Source organism: Hyposmocoma kahamanoa, unplaced genomic scaffold (genome assembly GCF_003589595.1).
Source record: "Hyposmocoma kahamanoa isolate Upper Pololo Valley unplaced genomic scaffold, ASM358959v1 76, whole genome shotgun sequence".
NCBI classification, from domain to species: Eukaryota; Metazoa; Arthropoda; class Insecta; order Lepidoptera; family Cosmopterigidae; genus Hyposmocoma; species Hyposmocoma kahamanoa.
Genome location: NW_020653900.1, coordinates 8,633,789 through 8,658,941, shown reverse-complemented (window position 1 = coordinate 8,658,941; position 25,153 = coordinate 8,633,789). Strand labels below are relative to the sequence as shown.

General features: G+C 36.8%; 1 protein-coding gene across 2 annotated transcripts in view; it reads right to left on the bottom strand.

The window, feature by feature from the left end:
- LOC113232430 (probable sodium/potassium/calcium exchanger CG1090) overlaps positions 1 to 25,153 on the bottom strand; it is a 61,252-nt gene that overhangs the window by 26,040 nt on the left and 10,059 nt on the right. The gene's annotated exons all lie outside the window — the stretch shown is intronic.

The following is a 25,153-nucleotide window of genomic DNA, read 5'->3' as shown; positions in this document are numbered from 1 at the left end:
AAGAAAGGATATTACTCTGTTAGGGATTATATAAACGATTCGAGGGTTTGGCTTTAGAAATTGTAATAAATGTGACGATTCCAAGTGTAATTTGCTTGCCTACGAAATGAAGATAATTTTGATTTCGTTTTTATTAATGATACAAAGATCGAACAACACAAAAAAAATCCTTCGATCTGACTGAAATCGAACCAGCGTCCTTTGCCATACCGGGGCCTCCGCTGAGGTATTGACCGAGTCAGTAGATTTTACGAATTTCATAATATATGCTTATTACATCTATGTATCGGGTTTAAACGGCTTTATTGCCATTTGTGAGAATCTTAAGAAGTTTCTTCACTCAATCCGGTACCTTTATACATGATTCCCATCGCATTTAATAGTAATAATAACGATGTACCACCGCGGGTACCATGACATACACATAGACAACCACAAATTACACCCAAACTCACGAGAGAAATAAATGTAGGCCATACAAATATTTCTCCCGGCCCAGGAATCGAACCCGGGACGGGGCTTTAGGAAATTAGGCAATATATAAACATATTAATATAATAGACTAATCTATTTTTACGACATCACGCGACGACACGAACAAGTCATGCGCCTAAGTAGTAAGCGACACGCCTATCCATGACAGTTGCAATGCCCTTCAGAGCTTTTAATTGCAAAGATCTAAGGTACTGCCATTACTCCCGTCACCCTGAGACATAAGCTGACAAGTCCCATGTGCTGTAATTTTACCCATTATCTTTCACGACCGCAACGCAGTAATGCTTACATTACTGCTTGGCGACAGAAATAGGTAAAGTAAATATATTCTATAGGAAATGAAACTGTTTTTCCGGATTTAAATCGCGTATATTTCATTTTTCAAACAAACCCAACCAAAAACCCAACAAAAGTCAATCGTGACCATGGGACCTGTAAAGGGCCCGAAACGTCGGTTTGTTTAAAAAAACAAATATACGCGATTTAAATCCGGAAAAACAGTTTCATTTCCTATGTGTAACAATCGCAAAAACCTAAGAACTCGATAAATATATTCTGCATCAACAACAAAAAAGTAAAGCGGATTTTGCCATATACAATGCCTAAATGTTTTGTCCCATAAGCAAGCTGCTCTGCGCCCACTGCACGAGTCTCTATCCATGTCGGGTAGTGAGACTTGTGTGGTTTAAATCAGAGTGTTATCAAGACATGTATAATTAAACAAATTTACTATCGTAATGCGTTACGACAGCCAGAACCTCGGCTTGATCGATCACCGCACCATGACGTCAGCAAAATGGCGCTGACTCACGCGAGAAATCAAAAGATTCCCCTTATTCTCTAATTCTCCGACATTTCTACAGCGGAAAGATCTTCGTTCGAGATAACATCAAAGTTCAATTGCGGTTCTTTTTCGGATTTTCGTTTTCCTGGAGTAGGACAAAACACGGTTGCTACCTCGTTTTAATTAAAATATCAATTACAGGTGATGACAGAACACTATTAAAGAATTATGCACGAATAATATAATTAAAACTCGTAATTGAGACACGTCCTGCAGTCCGCGGCTGACAATATTTTTTTTGAGATATCATAAAAGCCTATAACCCTGTATAAGAATATTGAAATCGTTCAATGATATATCTGCTATGCATCGATAGGATAAGTTCCGATAAGTCGAACACGTTAACTAATTTTGACTGTTTTTAAAAGAGAATTTTGTGATCAATTTTTTGCTTAAATAGCAAAAAATAAAACGGTTATTTGACCCTTTGTCACTTAGCCGCGTTTTAGTCAGTGGACGGCAGCGTCATCCTCTGTGGCCCTACGGTTTGCACTGTGGGCACTGAAGGAAGGTCCCGGGTTCGATTCTCGGTGGGACCAATTTGGAAATGAACTTTTATAAATTGGTTCTGGTCTGGGTGTTCTAGTACAGGGAATTCCCTAGTTTGAGACCAGACAATTTGTGTGGTTGTCTGGCACATTATTGTTATTAGACAGACAAAATTTTAAATAAGATAGATAATTAATAAAAATGGAAGTAAATTGCTTTGACTCTTCGCGAATCCAGTGAATATTAATTAAATAAATAACACAAACGTAATTAAAATCGCAAACACCATCACCATAAGACATACTCGACACGTGTCAAGGTCAACGTCTACGAGGGTCACAGTTGTTGTTCGTTCGACATTCAGACGAAGAATAATAATATAGAATATAGAATAATAATATAGAATAATAAAAAATAACAGCATGAAAATGTATTCAATACAAGCGCAGCTATTTGGCATGATTTAACCTTTACTGGGTTCGCGGAGCAGCTAGTAGCTTACTTCCATTTTTTATAACATGGATATCTGCAAAATGAATCTATAAACAATTTAAAGTTGGGTTGTTAGGAAGACAGAAAGTCTTCTTCTTATCGTATCGATGGCATAAAGGATTTGCGAATCGTACAGTAAAGAAATGGTAACATAGAAAGTATGAGTCAGTAAATAGAAACAAGATTTATTAATTTTTTTTTCGTATTATTTGATATTTTAATTAGATTTTAGTTATGTCGACTACAGGATTACTATTATTACTTTATAGAATTTTGTTATTCAAGGCATTTAGTTCATAAAATTTTTACAACTTAAATAATTTTTATAATTTAATTTTACAATTTAAACAATTTTTTCTCTTTGGAAACGAAATATGTCAATATAGCGTCCTCCTCTCTACTAAAATTGCTGTGCCCATCAGGTTCGACAATTCGTTCTCATAGCTATAAGTTTTCATCTTGTATTTTTACATCGTGGAATGCAAAAAAATTACTGAATACTGATTTTTTGTTCACTGAGTTTATTGACTAGACTCATTGACTTACAATTATATGGACGTCGGGTCCGCGCTAAAAAGTGTCCGAACTTATAGGGCGTTAAAATCGTATACAGAGCGTCATTCACGCTTTAGTCTTCGTTTGTTCGACTGACAGCGAAACAAGCAAAATTAGACAGTACTGCGATGACATTACAATTTAAATTCAATGTTTTAGCTTTTTCATATTCCTTTACATGTCACTACGTTTAAATAGGTTGACTTGGGACATTTTTTTCGTGGTTTTTGTATTAGACCCATCGTCCATTTATTTGTAAGTCAATGACTAGACTAGACTTTTTGCTCTACATGTTTCGAACCAGTCCGTGGTCCGTATTCATGAGTTTCCGGGGCGGTGACTCGACGTTTCCGTTATCAGTTAGTTTAGTGAGTCTCACTAAACTAATAATGATAACACTTTTTAGTGCTTACTTCATTCTGTACAACTAGTAACAAATATATAAATAAAAATGTGTTAATCACAGTTTAGCGCGAATTACATTGATTTATTTGGTCTGTATCTACTTACTTTTTTACGTACTTCACTCACTGGCGAAGAATTATTAACTAATCACATTTATGATATTTTTTTAATTAAATGGACTTGCTCTTTTTGATCACTACCGACCTCTGGAGCAAAGATAGGATCTACGATAGGACGAACTCGCCCAGAAGATGCCTATTCAGTCGCACGTTAAAGATACTCGGGTTGTATGACCTCGGAAACACTGTGGCATCCCTGTCACAGTGTTTCATATGAAATTTCTTAGCTGGGCGCATAATAAAAGATGATGAAAAACCCTTAGTATGCCTGAAGGGAGAATCGACCGAAAATCGAATCGATAAGGATGGTATCCCGCTGTACGTTTGGATGTCCGATGGTAAAACGGGTTGGGCAGGATGAGCTGATGGAGCTCATGGGCACATGGGCACCCAAATATATTCGGTGAAAAACCGACAGACGGGCAATTTTGCGCCGGTGGGCTTAGCTATGAAGTTTAGATTCATCATCAACATCAAACCCATTTGTACGTCTCAGTACCGGGCACGGGGCTCCTCTCAGCTATAGTCCGCCACGTTGACCGTTTTCGAGAGCTGTAAACCTTCTTCGACGTGCAGTCACATGGGACTTGTCAACTTATGTCTCAGGGTGACGGGTGCAGTGCACCTTAGATCTTTGCGATTTAAAGCTCTGATTGGCACTCCGCCATCAGGCGCACGACTTATTCGTCCCTTCACTCGGTATCCTAAACAAAACAGATTTTTATTGAATGTCACGATGTTTTATTATTACAATAATATTAATTTATTGTTTTCGAAATTACTCAGCTGCTTTGTTATAATTATTAATACAAAGTTCCAACACAACAAAAATCCCTCGGTATCCTAAACAAAACTGATTTTTATTGAATATCACGATGTTTTATTATTACCATAATATTAATTTATTGTTTTCGAAATTACTCCGCTGCTTTGTTATAATTATTAATACAAAGTTCCAACACAAGAAAAATCCCGTTTCATCACGTTGTTTTCCTTCACCGAAAAGTTCATAGTAAATTCGAAAATTAAATTTGCACATAAATTTCGAGAAACTCAGATATGCGCGAGCCCGGATTCGAATCCACAGTCTCTGCTTGAGAGGCGGTAGGTCAAACCATTAGACTACTACGGCTTATAAATAAGCTTCGACAAAGAAAGCACCAATCGAGCGTATGGGTCTTTCGACATGAGCCGAAACCAACCAAAGTGGCGCGCGTGCAGAGTGCCTCTAAGTGGAGGATTGATCCTTTTTTAATAAAACTGGACACGTGGCTACTGTTCCTTTGGAGAATCGTTGTGTTATTGCGTTTCATTACAACACGTTGTACCGTGAATAGTGATTGGTACACGACCATTTGTTTGCCGGAAGTTATTGTCAAACTCCCCTATAAATAACCGTAAAGGCCGTATCATCTTGCATCAAAATAATGCCAGTTCTCACACGGCCAAATGAACAGAACAGACAAATGAATTTTTGAAGGTGAACAAGGTTGACCTTATGAGCCATCCCGCGTACAGTCCCGACCTGGCAACTTGTGACTTTTATTTATTTCCAAAAATTAAGAATCAATTACGCAGTCAACGATTTTCATCACCTGAAGAGGCTGTCGAAGAGTACGAAAAATATGTTTCAGAGATTGTCAAGGAGGAGTGGCATAAATGTTTCCAAAATTGGTTCATTGGTATGAAAAAGTGCATTAACGCTAACGGAGAATATTTTGAGAAATAATTAAACTTATTTTCATCTTATTAATTCTGGAAACTTATAGTGCGCCCCACGTATAAATTGAATATCAATCAATTCTTTCCAATAGGGATCAAAAAGATGCGAATAATTCAGGAGTTCAAAAAACAAGCGCATCTAACATCGATATTACGAAAATCAAGCGAGAAAATCATGGAATCGCTTCGTCAATGAGACGAGCCAATTTGTGCGTGACACGCCTACGAAATTGGTTGTACTTTATATACAAACGAATGTCACTATATCCAAGGATGGATTGACTGGTGAGAACTACAACTGATGCTATTATACTTTATTGTACTGTACAAGTTGGGCGCCTGGTGGTACGCGACACGCCTGTTCATAACGGCTGCAGTGCTGCTCAGAGCTTTAAATCCCAAAGATCTGAGAGCATTGACACTGCGCCCGTCACTCTAAGACGTAAGTTGACAAGTCCCAGTCAACCGTGACCATGGGACCTGTAAAGGGCCCGAAACGTCGGTTTGTTTGAAAAAACAAATATACGCGATTTAAATCCGGAAAAATAGTTTCATTCCTATGTATAACAATCGCGAAAACCTAAGAACTCGATAAGTCCCATGTGTCTGTAATTTCACTAGCACAGTTACTCTTTAAAACTGCTTGGCGGCAGAAATAGGTAAGGTGGCTGTACTTCCTAGGACGAACTATTTCTCAAAGAGCTCTACTGCTACTAAAATGGGACAATATTAGATTTAAAAATAAAATTTCAAGGGATATTATGATTGTGGGAGGATAAGGAAAAACTTGACGTTGGCAACATTCTTTGTAATTTTAATATAATATATGTATGAGTCGGGTCCAGTAATCTTCATACTCAATTTATTAGATAAACGATTTACTAGGCTACCTAGAATCATTTTAACTAGTTTCGACATTGACTTATAATTGTAAGTCAATGAGTTTCGATCACGGTTTCTTTGTTTACAAATGTCCCGTCAGTTATGACAGCTCAAACTGAGTATGGTCGGAGAGACGGGGCTTTTTGTGTAAGTTGCTTGGACAGTGAAGACGTGTACCGCCTCGCTCTCTCTGAACTTGCCGCGTGATATTTAGAATTCGTTTTAACCTCATCCATCTCTTATAATTTCGGACTAATTACTATGAAAAGAGTCTAAAACAACTAATTGCAATCAGTTGATGTTACTATTTCACCACCGGTTGAACAAATTGATAATGAAGAGTAAATAAGCCGATTATCAAGTAATTCCTGACTAAGGGTGTTTCCTTCGACGTCTCCCTTTCCAGCCTTAACTTCGACATGTGTATATTATTTTGACACCGACAAGAGTCTGGCTCCTAAAATTGGATGATAATATTATTTTTACAAACTTGACGCTGGCGAAATTCTAACAAGGGCACCGTCAATAAGCAAAAAGAAGATGAAGTACATGATTTTAACTAAATATTGTCAAAAGACAACGATGTCTAATAATAATTGTAAAGATAAAACCGTCCTCAAAAGTTTGTGGAATTATATATCTAAATGTCAAGTTTTATTGAAATTGGTTAACGGAAAGTGGATTAAATGCAATAAACTGAATTTATCCATATTCATAAATAAATAAATAAATATTAATTTTCCACCTTTACCTTTACCTTTCCACCTCTAAAGGTGGCAAATACCCTATATTTTCTTCATCATTCAATTTCCACTGAGATACCCCCTATCCATCAAAAAAAAAAAAAAAATTATCGAAATCGGTTCAAAAACGTCGGAGCAATGGCATGTGTGTTTAACAAAAAAAAATACTGTCAAACTGGGAACCTCCTCCTTTTTTTGAAGACAGTTGAAAATAAAATTACAATTTCTTCGAAAGAACTTCCTCCACACTATAAAATTCAATATCCAATAAAAGCAGTTTCAGTAGGGTATACAACCTTTCGTCGTTCGTAACACTTTTAGATTTATGGAATCGGGAACCGATTACTCGAGGGTTTCTCTTTACGTTTTCGGTACGGTGGGTAATAAATAGTTTTAGTTTTCCCATGTTTCGTAATACTCGGAACCTGCCTGTATGTAGCTCGTAAATGACGCGATTGTTAGCAATTTTAAAGAAAAATACACCGTGGAAGCAACACACAATACAAACTAATTAAAAATGTTAGGTCGTGAGCGACGTGCCACTACTTTGAAGTACTTACTCATATTTCAATTGTAGCTGCTAAAAGAGTTGTTTCTCTCACACATTCGCTAAATAAAGTGGGCATTATGTAACAAGACACGGCAACAATATAAAAAAAAACATTGGATTAAATTTGACCAACTTCTGCTGTCCCAATTTTTTTCGTCCCATACAATAAAACGATCGTTACATGTAACTGAGTCGAAGAGCACTAAAAAAATTCATTAATTTTATTTATTTTTATGGACAACTTACACTTGACCAATTAATTCACTATGTCATTATATGTTTATTCAATTAAAATATAGTTTTATTATTTATTTGTATCGTCATCTGTTTTCATCACCTGAAGAGGTTACGCTTACAGTTGAAAAAGTAAAGTCTCTTCACGAATGTTATATTAAATGTATAGGAGCGTTTAATGTTGAAATTTTGGATGTTTCTAGTTTTTTTTTTTAAAGTTATTGATAGCGAATTTATTAATTAGGTAACGGACTTTCGATATCAGTTTAAAGCTTTTTGATATCTCTGATATTTATGGAATAATCGCCTTGCCACGCTTAACGATTACACTCTGTATATATGAGCTTATGTAATTTCAAGAAAAAAAGAAAGAAAGAAAGAAAAACAGTCTACTTGTTTTGTAGACTATTTAGTAGTCTACTGATGGCTTATGTTTTTATACAAAAATATTATTACCTTAGAGCGGTTACACACGACGACTTTTAGCAGCGATGTAAACGCGATGCAATCCCTAATCGTCTACCTTTAGACATGCACACGATTTTAAGCAGAGATGTAAGCGCGCGACCGCAGCGATACAAACGCGCGATTGCATCGCTCCACTTGGGATTTATAGGCGATTCCATCGATGAAATCGCGCGTTTGTATCGATGCAGTCGCGCGTTTGTAACAATGTAATTCAATAAAAAAAACACTGTATGTTAGATCAAGTTTACCGCGATACATTTCTGAAAACCATATTTAAATTAGTCATTATGAAGATTAACGCGCACAAACACACAAACAAACAGATCAATAGGAGGAGGAGAGAACCGTGTGAGACGTTCAAATACGAACAGCTAGTTGATGATGATGAGGTAACATTACCCTTACCCACACTTCAACATGGATCGTATTGAGGATAGATTGGTCTTGTTTCATTACATACTTAAATAGATTGATGAACAAAATTATGTTATCGTTAACCATATAGTTCTGTTATCGTTTGCCAGAAGTTGCTAATCCACTTATAATACTAATATAGTTATAAAGTATATTTAAACCGATGCGCAATCAAGGTAACTATGGAATCACTGTCATAAAATTGACGATATCTATATATCGTCGCCTTAGAGTAAACATATGCATTTCCACATTGTTCGTTTTTACTGATTTTTTGTTGAAGAAAATCTTATTCACTTCTTGCTCAAATATATTATTAAAGTAATATAGTATCTGAAACATGTATAAGTTAACTATTTAAAATGCTACCTACAAACATTATTGTGTTTTCTAAGTTTTACACCATAGTTTTATCTTCGTCCTGAAAAATGACATAGAAATCTCTTACGGTTCCGGTTTCCGGGGAAGGGTAAAAGTGCTGGTGAAATTACAGGCACATGGGACTTGTCAACTTATATCTCAGGGTGTCGGGCGCAGTGGCAGTGCCTCTCAGATTTTTGCGATTTAAAGCTCATGAGTGGCAGTGCAACTGTTATGGACAGGCGTGTAACTCTCTTACCATCAAGCGCCCGACTAGTTGTTCGTCCCGTCACTAGATCTTATAATAAAAAAAATATTACAATCTTACTACATGATGATATTCAATTATTTTTGTGAAATATCTCCACTAGTTTGTTATAATTATTAATACAATGATCCAACACAAATAAGAACGGTACGGCGCGGTCAGTGGTTCAATAGTTTATATATTTCAATGGTTCAATATCTTTGCATTAATAATTATAATAAATTAAGTTTTTAGTTTTTAAAAATAACAACATATCGTACATATATCGAACATATCGTAATCAAAAACAACAAAAATCATTTAAAACGGTTGTTTTAGACTTAGAAGCGTATCTTCAATGGTAACATTGATTTTTACTTTAAAATATTACAAGTACAGACTCAGCTTCTTTACAACTTTATTATAATGTACAGATGTACAGATCGTATAACTCCTACGGCTCCAATTACTTTAACAGATTCAATTAAAGCGAAAGGTGACGTTAAATGTCAAATGTCTCGCCTCTCAAGCTCTGAGGGGTCTAATTCACTAAAATTACAAACATGTACCGCAACATCTCGTAGATAGAATGAAACCTCTTCAACCTCGAAGAATACATAGTTCTGAGATCAAGCAACTTCTCGTTTCTTATTATGATTAATGTTCGGGTTTTACTATAAATAAAACAGAGGTTTAAAGATTGTACGAATGAAATTGGTCGGTAACTTTTTATGCTTAAACCGTAAAGTTGTAAAATTTCACATATACATAATTCGTTTCACGTAGTTTGTATTATTTTATAACTTTTGCACTAAAGCACTTTTGACGTATGATCACATAGTCCCTGTGTTGTAAACTGCACCGGCCTCTCTATAGACAAAACGAAATATCTTGGGGTTTTTTATTTTATCGATAAACTTGGGGTCTAGAGTTAGAAGCTAATTTGGATTTTTAAAACATTACGACATGTAGCAACAAACGAACTGTTAAATAAAACATACATAGCCCTTGTGCAATCTGTTTTGGTATACTGTATTGTAGTATGGGGCAGTACTTCAACGACTAAATTTTAGGAACTTGATTCGGTTCAGAGAGCGTTGTTAAAAGTGATGTAGTTTAAACAGTATAAATTCCCCACATAAGAACTTTACAGATTTAGCAACGTTCTGTCGGTGAGGAAATTATTCTTGACCAAAAAGTTTTAAATAACAGGAGAAATGATATAGTATAGTCAGCCTATATCTACAATAAACTTAAGAAAATATTATTTTATCCAATGACAATTAATTAAGTCGTAAAGATAAGTCGTAACAATTTACGACTCTAAAACGCTGTAATGAAATAAACTGAATTATTTCTGAATGTACCTGTATAAGCCGTAGAATCGACTGTTCTTCGAAACGATTTATTTACATTTGTAGTACATTTGTAATACACACACACACACACACACACACACACACATCCACAGTCATAAACACACACACACACTCACACACACGCACGCACACACATCATCTTAAATCACTGTTAAGTAAAATCAATTACAGATATACATCATTTACAGATATATATAGATATTCCTATATTTTTAACGTGGAAGAGCGGGACTCCTAGCAGAAGTATATAACAACAAGTAAATAGATATTTTTATTTTATTTTATTTATTTATTTCATTCAAAAATTTCCCCGAAAGATTTCAGAAGGTTGTAGATCTACTTATGTAGTAAATATCACGCTTTAATCAGGTATTGGTTATCCAATGCCTGATTAAAGCGTGATATTTGTTTTTATGAATGTTTTTTATTTATATCTTGATGCCGAACGGACCCTTTTGGGCAATCCTATTACAACACTTACTTAAAAGGCACGAATTCGGCAATCTATGACTTCTCCATAAATTTAACCTATTTACTAAATCTATGGATTTCGCTCACTTTTGACGTGTATTGGGTAATGAATACTAAACTTGATTATTTCTGGCAAATTAAACCAATGTTATTTAATATTTTTCTGTTAAATGTCACCTAGCTTCTCGTACAATACGAGTATATGTATGTCTAAGCTACGACGCGTAGCAAATTGCTACAATTTGGTAGCATACTACGTGTACATTAGGAAAAAAGAAATCCAGCAATGCCACGGCCCGTTCTACTGGCGTAGCGTTCCGGATTTGTAGCGGTAATAGCCGATCTTCCTACGCTCCTTTATTCGATATCTTTGTTGTCAGGATTAATGTATTTGCTAAGCAAATAATGAATTTTTTTTTGGATGAATGAATGATATGCTTTGCTATTTCTTATGTTTTGTTGTCAAGGTATTTTCCTTTCTACTGTAATTATAAAGACATAATTTTTTTATTAATTTTTTTTTTTTCGATTCTTCGGCCGAGGGCCTAACCTAACAATCAATAAACCCTGAGGATGCCTCGTGGAGAGGCGAAACACGTGTCGGGTATATATTTGGTGGTAGTGTATAAATAACACAAGCGCAACTATAGTCACAGGACTATAGTTGCGCTTGTGTTATTTACTTTATTAATTTTATACGTAGGGAGAGAGGTTAGAAAAATTAACTACATGAAAAAATATTCAATACAAGCGCAGCTATTTTGCACGAATTAACCTTCACAGGGTTCGCGGAGTAACTAATTAATTTACTTCTATTTTTATTAACATAGGCTTCCGCAAAAGCGTCGCCACAATCTCTTAATTACTTTTCTAAGTTGGTTTTGCTGTGGGTGTGGGTGGGAGTCTGGGAAGTGCCCCAGAATTCCGTGCTCTTGTACTAATAGTACAGGATATTCCCTAGTTTGCGACCAGGCAATTGATGTGTGTCTGACACATAGCTACTATATTACTATATTACTTATTTCAATCAACATTTTCTTCTCTAACGATCTTATTGGTGTCAAAGATTGCGTAAAAATCTAGTGACTGAACTGAACATTCCGTTCCGTATTTGTCCCGGGTGGCAAAAAGGGTGGCAGCCCTTTGTCAGAGAATGCCTCGCAAAGTTGCTGCGGAAACGAGGCGACGCTGTGCCTCGTTCAAATGAAATTGTCTACTCAAATGATATACGTATACCAACACCTGTTTAGAGGAAAGGGAGAATGTTCATGGTATGTTTCAAATTATGTGCTTTATAAATAAAAATAATTGATTTAGACGGCACTGTCAAAGGAAAAATAATAACTAAATATTACATACATATACTAAGCAAAGATACAAAGTGTTGACACGTTTTTTTCATCTTCACATGGACATAATACATATTTAAAGCGTGAAATACACAGACAGCGGGTGCGGGTCGGGCGCGGGTCGGGTCGGGACCGCGGCGGGTCTAACTCCGTGTAATTTATATGGACGACAACACACGCTTTAGTTTAATGATATGTTTGAAAAATACACATTACCAATGTGTAGCCATAGCAAAAAAGCGAAAATATAAGAACTAGACAATTTAGTCTAAAGTTAAGCGGGATATTGACCCTTTTCTCTCTCTGTCTTGGCTCCGTGGGTCCACAGAGGAGAGTCCCATGTTACCCCGCCGTATCATCGCCCGCGGTGGAGTATGCGTAATGCATTTTCCTGTGTATTTAAAAAAAAATGGTGAGAACTGCCGTTCGATATTACATGAGCTCTTCTATAAGCAAATGGAAAGTTAGTTAGAAACATTGTATAAAAAATATAAGGCGTAATGCCTACTTTTTACCTCCTTTTTAATTACTCGAATGGTAAATAAAAACATCAAAAGGAAAACTGCGTATCTTAGAACGATCGTAACCCCTGCGGGAACCGTGGGTGCTCTGATCGACAAGGCTGATATCTTCTCCTTAAAGCAAACTTTACCTAACAAAGTGTGTAGGTCGATATAGAATAGCAAATTAACCCAAAATTTTACTGACACTGAACATAGTTAAACATGAAATATCTGCTACATAACAAGCTTAATAAACGGTAACATTTCGAAACTATAAATTTCAACTCTATGTAAATGTAGCAAAGAACAAATATCCACAAAAAAATTACAGTTTCTAATATAACTCCAACAGTGACCAATCATATTATGTAATATGTATATCCGGTAAAAGGTGCAACGACTTTCTTTTAGAACCTGTGGCTAGCTCAGTGAAATATTACCTAGAAGCTCTTGACTCGGTGGAACGCAAAGCAAGAGAGTTACTGACGACGATAAAGTCTAACGCAAATTTCATCGTTTAGCCCACCGATGCAAAGTTGCCTGTCTGTCGATTTTCTACAAATCATATTAGGGGTTAAAGTATGAAATTGCCGTTTTATTGCAATAGGTTCTTTGAATTTTCATAGAATCTTCATGGTTTGAGGTTTTCGAATGAAACTTTTTTCAAATGGTTTCTGTGATTTTTTTTTTTTAGATTTGAAACATTTGAATATCGACTTTCAATTGTTTTTGTTATTCAATTTAGACAAGAAAGATGGATACTGCGAAAATTCGAGTGATTTTTGAATACGAGTTCCGACGCGGAACTAACGCGGCAGAAACAGCCCGCAATATCAATGCTGCGTTTGGAGAGGGGTCTACTAATGAACGCACCGTGCGATTTTGGTTTAAACGCTTTCGTGATGGAAATTTCGACTTAAAGAACGAGCCACGAGGAAGACCGCCCACACAGGTGAATAACGATGAATTAAGAGAGATAGTGGAAGCCGATCCTAGTCAAACTACCCAGGAATTAGCGGCATGGTTTAACGTTACCTTACCCACAATATTGACTCACTTGCGTCAAAACAATAAAATAAAAAAATACGAAAAATGGGTGCCTCATGATTTGACTGATCTGCAGAAAGAAACGCGTGTTGAAACTTGTGTTGCCTTGTTGAACCGGTACAGAAATGAAGGAATATTGGATCGAATTGTAACATGTGATGAAAAGTGGATTCTTTATGATAACCGGAAAAGAAAAATGCAATGGCTGACCCCAGGTCAAATGCCACAACAGTGTCCTAAAGCAAAACTTACCAATAAAAAGGTAATGGTAACTGTTTGGTGGTCTCGGCATGGTGTTATTCACTATAGTTTTCTCCGATCTGATCAAGCAATAACGGCAGATGTCTATTGTGCCGAACTCCGAACCATGTTGACAAAACTAGCAGTAAAACAGCCCCGACTCATGAATCGATCTTCACCATTATTGCTCCACGACAACGCGAGACCTCACACAGCACGAGAAACCATTTTGACCCTTCAGGAACTGCAGTTAGAAACCATTCGTCATCCTCCGTATTCACCAGACCTTGCTCCAACGGACTACCATTTTATTCGTGATTTGGACAATTATCTACGTGACAAGAAGTTTTCTTCCCAGGAGGCAGTACAAAATGCTTTCACACAGTTTGTGCAGTCTAGATCGTCGGAGTTCTATCGCAAAGGCATTAATAACCTTCCCATTAGATGGCAGCAATGTATAGATAATAATGGCAACTATTTTGATTAAATAAATTTGTTAAAAATTTAAAAAATAAACAATTTAGATTTTCAGTACAAATCGGCAATTTCATACTTTAACCCCTATTACTTCTGTGAATGTACTCATCACTGTGTCACCATCGGATATTAAGGGTACGGAGGGATATCATCCTTACTTGGTCGATAGTCCTTTCAGGTGTATTGTACGCTTTCCGTTACCTTTTATTGTGCGCGCTATCCAGGAATGGAATACTCTGACTACGACTGTATTTCCGAAAAAATAGAACACACACAATCGCATTTACGAATTTGTCCAATGAGGAATAGAACATGTTCACGAAACTAGTGATAGCATTTAGATTACGCAACTTTCGGGTAAATGGCACTTCTTTTGACAAGTTCGTTCCCGCTCACAGTAACGCGAACAGAGGGGACTGTTGCCGCCGCTATACGTATCCACTAACTAGAACATCGCTTGGCTGGATACCCAGTCTCTAAATAGCATAAATATTTTTTCTCTTGTAACCTACCATGTCGAGCATAAACAAAGTAGGATACCTACATTAAAATGTTTTGTATCTGCTCCAACATCAACTGATACTTTTTGTACTGAGAGCTCCATATAATTCACATAAGATTTGCAGTGAGAATCCTTTCACATATTCTTCAATATCCTAGCAATAATCTCATTCAAACTTTGTCGTTCATTCATTTACGATTATAATGAGCAACATACGTTCTATTAAAATGCAATGACTAAGGATCAAAGTCACGACAATGCGTGACGGCAAGCCGGCAAACCGGCGATCAATAAATCTGAACATAGTGTTTGTATAAAAGCGTCCATAGCGTCGAGAGCCAACAATTTCATACTTTATTTTGTTATCTTTATTGACTTTAGGATCACGGAAGGTATAGTATACACATAAGATTTTTTATGTAACAATACATATATGTGCCAAATTGTGTAGTATGTAAGAAAAATTGACTATGCTGTCATTATCATTATTATGAGTCATGCATGTAGTAATAAATGATCCATTCATTAGGTAATAGGAAAATAATAAGATAGCTTGGACTTTTTCAAGGCGAGAGTAAAAAGGCATTATTATGGTGTGCATGCTCCATCCACGACCTCGCCATCACTTTCCATCAGGTGGCATAGAGGTCAAATGCGCACTTATTTTTAAATGTATAAAAAAATATGTAAAAATCTAGAATTTACGAGGATACAACGTTTATATAGTAAAAACGATTATTATCACTGTGAAATTTAAATTATAATGATTAAAATTTTTAAAGCAGTAAATCAAATCTGAAAAACGTAATATTTAATCTGTTATACACACACCAAACAAACCACGTGACGTCATACGTAGGTAAGCATAGAAACGTAACCGTATTCAACGTTCGCGTATTGTCGTTTGTTTTTACTTACTTTAATCAGTTTTTAACTAACAACTGTTAATATTTTTGGATTGAGGTCAGTATTTGTACGTCTTAAAATTCTCGCAAGTGACAAGCGCACATTGCGTTCTTCGTGGTGCCATTCGCGCGATAGCAAAGGTCAGTTGCAGTAGAGCTCCTTGAGAAAGAGTTCGTCTAGGGAAGTACTACTACCTTACCAATTTCAACCGCTAAGCAGTAATGTGTTGATGGGAATTACAGGCACATGAGACTTCTCAACTTATGTCTCATCTTTGCGATTTAAAGCTCTGAGTGGCACAGCGACTGTTATGAACAGACGTGTCGCTTACCACCAGGTGTACTTGTACGGACTTGCTTCTCCCGTTACTTGGTATCATGACATAAAATTACTTTAGAAAACCTATTTGCCAACCTTGGTGGTCCAACGAGCACTTTGGACACTAGACTAGGAGGTCACATCAACTGTAATGCATAGCCCTGTTGCTCATTACCAGGCACACGACTTGTTAGTCTCGTAGCTCGATACTACAAAAATATTTTTTTGTTACTCTTCTTGATTGTATAAATGTTTCTGTGTTATCTTTTTTTTAGATTCTCATTGTACCCCAATAAATTTCCGGCTATCCAACGCTACAAAGGCACACCAACATAAAAGTATCTTTTTCAACTCTGACATTGACAGAGTCATTGTGCAAAACGATGGAGCGATTAGAAAGAAATTAGAATTGGATTAATTACTTTTAAACATACGTAGCTTTAGGGACTTGAATAGCTTTATTGATATAAAATAACGTTCTTCTTGACTGTATACATCCGTTTTAATTAATTGTAAATATTATACTTTCTGACAAAATTGTCCTATTCCATTTTGAAATATATTCAATTTGAAAATGTAAAATTTTCACTTGGTTTTTTAAATAACTTAAAAATAGACGAACGCTTGAAGTCGTATGAATGATGAAGCATAATTGTTTGACCTATCGCCTCTTAAGCAAAAGGTCATGGTTCGAATCCAGGCTTGACTTCTGAGTGTTTCGGAATTCATGTGCGAAATTTCATTTGAAATTTACTATTAGTCACAAATAATCTACTTGCTGGCTCTGTGGCCGAACGGTTACCATAGCCAGGCTGCCACGTAGAGGTTCCAGGTTCGATTCACGGGTCGGGAGAAATATTTGTATGGGCTACATTTATTTCTCTCGTGAGTTTGTAAGTATCAGTGGCGAGGCGTGAAAATTGTCGTAAGTAAAGGCAGAGCAAAACAAAAAACACCTGTAAGAAAAAGTGGCGCCTTGGCGACACTTAAATACAATTTTTAGCACACATAGGTACTAGTTTACTTCATTTCACTGATTAGCTTACTCTACACTTAAAATTTTGCACTAAATGTAATGTAAATATTAGGCCAGCCGGTGGAAATCGAGTTATATGGACGCCTCACCACTGGTAAATATACAATTTTAATTACGTATCTACTGGAGGGCTCCAGGTCATTGATTACATCCGGGGGCTACATGCACTAGCGCCGGCGCTGTCTGAACACATTACAATAAATAATGTTAGAGATTTCATTGGTACCTAAAACACAAATTATTTACTAACGATGTTCTGTTACTATTATTATGGAATAAACATGTTTAATATTTCCATAAAAACACCTCTACATCGACGAAACATGCGAAAACATGTTGCCTGTCATTTCCATGTGATAATTAGTACTAATTCATTTAAATGCATGTTAACTGGTTCGTGTAAACCGCGTAACGATAACCACCAGTTTTGCACAACAGTTTTGTGAATTTGAAATGTCCTAAGAGACATTTTGTCATAAGGCCATTTTCCCTTACGACAAAATGTCGTTTACGTTATATACACGAACCAAACAACTTCTAGCGTGGGCCCTACCTTTTCTTGCGCGGAATAAACTTAGGTGTATACAGTTTTCAGTAACAAATATTTTTTTAATCACGGAGAAAATGGTATCGAAGTCACTTGCTTGGCTTTTTCCTTTTTAATGCCTTCAATATTTTTTTATCCATAAGGATACTTTAATTCAAGGACAAAGGCTACGTTAAATGGATGAAATTAGGTCGTCGCAGCAGGGTGTAAGGAAACTGCTACCCCTTGGGTCTCCCCGACGGTCCATTAACTTTTTAGGTATAATTTTACAGAAAGAACGGGTAATGAGACCCGATGGGTTTGGCTTACACATTCCACATTTTGTATCATTTTGGAGTATCTACGCGGAAAATTGGTCTTAAGACCCAATGACACAGATTCCTTTATCGCTTAAACAAAATAAGCGAAGAACGTAAAATAAAAAGTAAAAGCGCAGCGAAACAGGTTCCCAATTCATTTTGACCTGTACAGACGCCAGACGAAAGTATAACATCGACGCGAACACGGGTAAATTAACAGTTCTAATTGGTGCCAGGAGTGATCGACAGCCTTTAGCCTGTTGCCTACTTTTTTAACAACTGTATCGTGAAATGTATAGAGGAACTTTTAGTCCTAGTGAAGAAATCTTGAAATATGAGTACCAAACAGTAACGACGATTTGACGACCGCCGTGGTCGAGTGACTTGCACACCGATTTTCATGGTGTCGCCATCGAACCTTGTACCTCAGAGTACAAAGTTCGATCCCCGGCCGGGTCAATGTAGAAACTAACTTTCAGTATTGTCCCTTGTCTGGTTGTTTGTGGCACCGTCGTTGTGTCCGTATTTCCATAACACAAGTGCTTTAATTACTTAACAGCGTATAAGATGTTGTCTAATATTTATTTATATCATTTATTAACAAATTAAACCCTAGAATGTCAAAATTCACAAAAATCTCTATTCATAAATATATCACCTTTTTATGATATAAATGAAAAACGAACAATTCGTGCACCTCGTGGTAAGCGACACGCCTACCTATAACAGTTGCACCGCCACTCAGTGATTTAAATTCCAAAGACCTCAGAGGCACTGCCAGTGTGCCCGTCACATGACACATCGCCTCCAGACGTCGCCTGACACATGAAGTTTTTTCTTATAATATCAATTGACGGGACGAACAAGTCGTGCACTTGATGGTAAGCTACAACCCTGTCCATAGCAGTTGCAGTGCCACTCAGAGGTTTAATTAAAGATCTGAGGGGCACTGCCACAACGCCCGTCACTCTGAGACATAAGTTGACAAGTCCCATGTGCCTGTAATTTCACCAGCACCCTTACCCTTCAAAACCGTAACACAGTACTTAACATTACTAGTAACATTAGAAATAGGTAAGGGGGCAGCAATTCCCTGAACGAACCCTTTCACGAAGAGTTCTACTGCTGCTAATCAGCGTCAGTCAATACAATGGAAATCCTAGATCCCTGGGGGCCACAGGTGGAGTTTAAGGAGCTTTCATTTCGCCTCCTTGAAGTCTCTAGGGATCTTTTGGTTTGACAGGTTGGAAAAGGTGAAACTTTACCAGCCTCCTGGGAACAATGGTTCAAGGCATGGCCTTCAAGAATATTAAAACAAAAGTTATTAAGCATATTTCATATTATATTTCTTTTTATTAAATATGATGATTTTTTATTTCAATGATATTCGTATATTTTTCGTAAGAATACTCCACTATTAGTTTGTTATTACTATTGATACAAAAATCAAACAACAAAAAGAAATATTCTTTCAATCTGACTGGTCTTGAACCACGACCTGTTTGCCACACCAGGGCCACCACTATTACCAACTGAGCCACAGATTGATTTTCTAATTTCTTTTTTGAATGCCACATAAATACTTGTGTTTTAGAAAGTCTAAATTAACTAGATGAAACCAATTCCACCCAGTTAATCTAGCGTTGGGTAAGGTAACAGCCAGCCCTTGGCTTTCCTACTCGGTCCAATTATATCTAGATACTATTTTGTGAAATAATTTGCTCTGGGAATCCTTCTGTTTTTGTTCTTGAATAAGTATACTAAATACAATATACGAAATGTTGTTCGAGTTCTTACGTCATCTATGTAGTCCACTACAAATGTAACAAATGAAGTAACTAGGTTATCTACATAAAAATGCAAATATTTGTATGCAACTCTGTTTTAGTGCACTAAAGTAGAGACATAAAAACGAGACGGAGTATACGACGCCGCCGCCGGAGACACTGAATAGTGTGTCATTTGCATAGCGGTTTATTTCGTTGATGTGTCCACATACGTTTAATTATAGTTTAGTAAATAAAACAATGAAAACAGGTAACACATCCAGAAGAAGTGCATTTCAGAACTTTATTACTAGTGTGAACATAAGTTTTTTTTTAAATATCTAGTAAAGGGACGAACACGTCATGCGCCTGAAGGTAATCTACACGCCGGTCCATAGCAGTTGCAGTGCCACTCAGAGCTTTAAATCGCAAAGGTCTGAGGGGCACTGTCATTGCGCCCGTCACCCTGAAGCATAAGTTGACAAGTCCTATGTGCCTGTAATTTCACCCTTCAAAACCGGAAAGCAGTCACTTGGTATCATACAAAAATGTAGGAAATCTCAGGATAGAAAATTAGGAAATGCAAAATAACTATCGGAAGCCAAAAGCAAAGCTAATCTCAGATGGCGCCACTATCGCTGAGGCTTACCACCACTTGTTACTTATATTATTTCATAAAATTCCTAAAAATGTGTTTTAGAATGACATGCATGACTGTCAATGCCGGTTTCACCCATGTTTTACCTGTGGTCGTAAACAGTCGTAAACATTTTATTACATAATTCACCTTGTCCACTGATAGAAATAAATTATTGTTAATCTATTGCTGCAAATGCATCTTGTAATAATAATAATGTTTATTTGACATTACATACAAACAGCAGAACGGCGAAATTTCTAAAAACAAACTTACGCTAAATTACAATATTTTTAACACAGACTACATAGTGATTTTTACACTGTATTAATGCGAACGTGATGTCATGTCTGAAAGTATTGTGCGTGGTTACATCTGGTCCCACACTAGGCAGAGCCTGTCCTGTGGCGACCCCTTTACGATTTCACCAAATGAATTTTAAAAATTACTTTAAAACGTTACACGTTGTGCACGTTGCGTTATGATTATGTTTTAATGGAACAGAATGTGCGGCGCTAACGGAAGCATGATCTTAGAGGGTGCCAAGAGCCTGCGTGCTTCGCGGCACTAGTGAAGTAAACGGGCTATTGCTTCCCAACATTATTTATAATTGCACCATTTGCACCCGAACTTCCGATCACTGGGGAAAATGTAACTATAAGTATTTTATTTTGATTGCGTGCCTACTAGACGGCGCCAGAATAGTGATTACGCCCGGGAGTTATATTGGCTCACGCCGGCATTGATGACTGATTTAATAGTAGAATTGAAGAAAAGAAATGGATTTTATTGCAAGGTTTGTAATAAACTAACAATTTCATTTTAGCCTATGGTCAAGTAGGCATAGAATCGTATCAGTTATAACGTTAAATGTACTAAAACTGCAGTCGGTCAATTTAGAACACGTCAAAAAAATATATATATGGAGGAGGATATTAGGTAAACCCAATAATGATAGGTTTCTATGAAAATACATTCAGAGTGGAAATGTAACATAGAAATAGAAATCGAAACACCTTAATAGATCATTGTCAGGTGACATTACTAGCCATTACGAAATCAATTACTTATAGCGTGTTTGGAGCTTTTCAAAAAGAGATATGGACGTGTAGAAAGAACGTAAATAACGAGCTCTGAAGTTTTAAGCAATTCAAAGATTTTTTACTCCATTGAAACTGGTGTAACTCCTTCACGCTCTTTTTTAAGGCCTCATTTAATTCAATCTTCACATAAGAACATATTTAGAGTAACCCGAAAAAAAATTTAATCGTATAATAATGTTCATGTGGACTAACTGATAATATAACAGAACATTTAATTTGAAAAAAAAAAAAAAACTTCAGTCGTCGTTTGATTTCGACTAAGCGTTTTGATATATGTGGCCAATCGTTCATATCAACGTTGCTTGTTATGATAATTAAATCTTTTTTGTTAGCGTTCCTGTAAATATTTCCATGAGTACCTTATTTCAAAATAATATTATTTTAATAATAATATTATTTATAACTTTTGTTGCGAAGTCCAGCCGTTATTTCGAATTTGTTCATGTTTACAATATTTTTAAGCTTTCTATTTAAATTCTAAATTCAATTGTACATATTCTTAGCGCCTTTTCACAGTATATTTGATTTAGACAAATATTAAATTCAAAAAGTCAGCATCCACATAAGCATTTGCTGAGGTGCAAATACGTTTCCACGCGTGCCCCGGCGCCGGCGGCGGCGGCTCTCTAATTACAAAGGCGGTGTCGCTTCGTTAAAAAATTCCGGTTGCTTCTTTCTTAAAAACAATATTTTGTAGAGTGCAGTGTTTTCGGTTTTCCGTAGTGACTAAAACTACCGTAGATATACCTTCGAGTTATTCATACAGCTTAGTCCCTTATACTTTTTTTTTTATAATATCAAGTGATGGGACGAACAAGTCGTGTGCCTTATGACAAGCTACACGCGTGGCTTAAACAGTTGCACTGCCACTCGGAGCTTTAAATCGCAAAGATCTGAGGCGCACTGCCACTACGGCTGTCGCCCTGAGACATAAAAGTGCGTCTACGCTAAACGAGCCGAGCACAAACGGAGCTGCTCTGCTCGTCGTCGTTCGCGGCGTCAAGTGTGGACGTACAATGAACGTCCATCGATCATTGTCCTCGAATGTAGCTTTCCGCAGTGTGCACACGGCTCGTGATAAACATGGATGATTCAACTAATGCTGCTGATGCTGCAGCGATTATTGTAGTCGAAATCAGTAAAAAAGCTAGAGAACCAAGATGATTGGATTATTTTGATACAATTCATTAATTGCAAACACCCTTCTTCTGACCACGTGTCCGCGATGGTCGGCTCGACCGAAGCGTCTATCTCTAAACACGTCCACGAGCGCACTGCGAGTGCGATACAAGTGCCTTTGAGTTTGTCAAAAAACCGACATTTGGCGGAGCGTAGTTAAGCAAAAGCCGAACGAACGGCGCGCGCTCGTTCGAGGCTCGAAGGCACGTGCTCGGCTCGTAAGCGTAGACGCACCTTAAGATGACAAGTCCCATGTGCCTGTAATTTCACCAACACCCAAGTAAGTGTACGCGGGTACATAGTAATGCTCACATTACTGCTTGGCGACAGAAATAGATAAGGTAGCAGTACTTCCCTAGACAAACTCTTGCACTAGGCGCTCTACTGCTACTATAAATACATATTCAAAACGCAATGCAAGGTTTCGTCTGTTATAGGCTCTTCTTTATGAACATTCGGACCCCCTTCCATCTCATCTCGTGTTGCCATTTACACACATTTATGTACAGTTATTAATTCTAATTATACTACTTATTAATTTCTATGAATAGTTTTTTTTATTTGCAGTAGCAATCAATGTATTACTAAATAGTTGATGTCAACAGGACAGAAATTAGAAAAATGAGACAACCAAGAAAATAAATAAAATTAAATAACGAATTTCAATTACCCATCATTTTCATCTTTAGTACTAGAAGAAGTACTGTTTCTTAAATCAGCAGCTGCGTAACAAAACCCTGTGTTTTTTGTTTCCTTTTCTTACACAGATGAACCTTTAAGTCCTAGGATAAGTCAAATACAACTGATACGACAAGGTGACTGTTGCAGTGGTATAGTGCCCCTCTGATCTCTTTGATTTATAACTCTGAGAATCATTGCAGCTGTTATATGTGTCGTAGGCCAACAGGAGCACGAATTGTTCGTCACTATTATAAACAAATGAAAAAAAAAACACTCGAAAGGGAAACATTTGTGTGAACAGTTACAAACGTCACTAGTTCTATTCGAAAAAGCACTTTGTTAAAACAAGTTAGGCATTATGGTGAAATTGTGAATTACCTATTCATTTTCCTAATTTTTTTTTGGAGGACTTAGTTCATGAATAACAAATGAATAAAGCGCGCGGGTGATGACATCTACACTAACGTTAGATTGTAGGAGTTTCACATAAAACCAACTAAGTGCTAAAGATCAAAAGTTGAATCCCCGGTATCAGGTTACACGACTTCGTATTGTAATGACGTAGTACAATTATGACTCATAAACTTAGGTCAACTAATTAGGATTATGTTTTTTGGGTCAAAATGGTGCGAACCTTTTGGTTAGGTCATTAGTCACTTCCACAAAAGAAAATACATCGGGTAAGGATTTAAAGACGAATATAATTGACGACGAACTCCTGAGCATATATTAAGATTGTCATTTTTAAGTTAATAACTTACATTAAAAATATTTTAATTGAAAGTCATCATCATAATCTCAGTACAGAGTACTAAAAGAACCGACTTCAAAAGTCATCCCCTAGATTGCCACCCTTAGAGGTGTCCTCTTTCCAACAAAAAAAGAATCATCGAAATCGGTCCGAAATCGCGTAACACAAATAAAATAACATATACTCGAATTGGGAACCTCCTCTTGTTTTCGAAGTCGGTTAAAAATTGAAGACTACGTGTTAGATAAAGATGTATGGAAAGACGATATGGCTCCAGATTCCACACAAATTTGACTCAAAGTGTATTCCATAGCATTTACATTTATTTGAAAAGTGCAATCTTTCTTGCTCGTTCTTCTCAGGGAAGTAAGCATAGTGAACGAGCGGTTGTTTAAAAATGATCTTTTCAAGTGTATTGCCCGAGTACTAGTATATTTTAACAACAGCAGAACTCCATGTGAAAGAGTTCAGTAATGAGAGCATTACTGCGTTCCGGCTTTGAAGGGTAAGGGATGCTGGTGAAATTACATGAACATGGGACTTGACAACTTTATGTCTCAGGGTGACGTGCGCGTGGCAGTGCCCCTCAGAACGTCGCGATTTAAAGTTCGTCCTGTCACTTGGTATCATAAAAAAAAACTGGGAATTTTTTATGACGCGGATTGAAACGGTCAATCATAAAAATAATTCTATATACTCGTATTAATAAAGTTATAAATAAATTTCTTACTTAAACACAAGTTTCTAAGTTACCAAAACGAAGTTCTTGAGATCACTTGGTGTGGGTAGAGATCGTGACTGTACTGTTGACTTACCTGATCTTAATTCACTCAACAAATACTTTACCAACTCACCATTTACAGTTGCTGACTCTATCAAGACTTCCACGCTCACCTCTCTGGGCACTGTTACACGTCCTGCTTATGAGCCTTTTTCTTTTCGC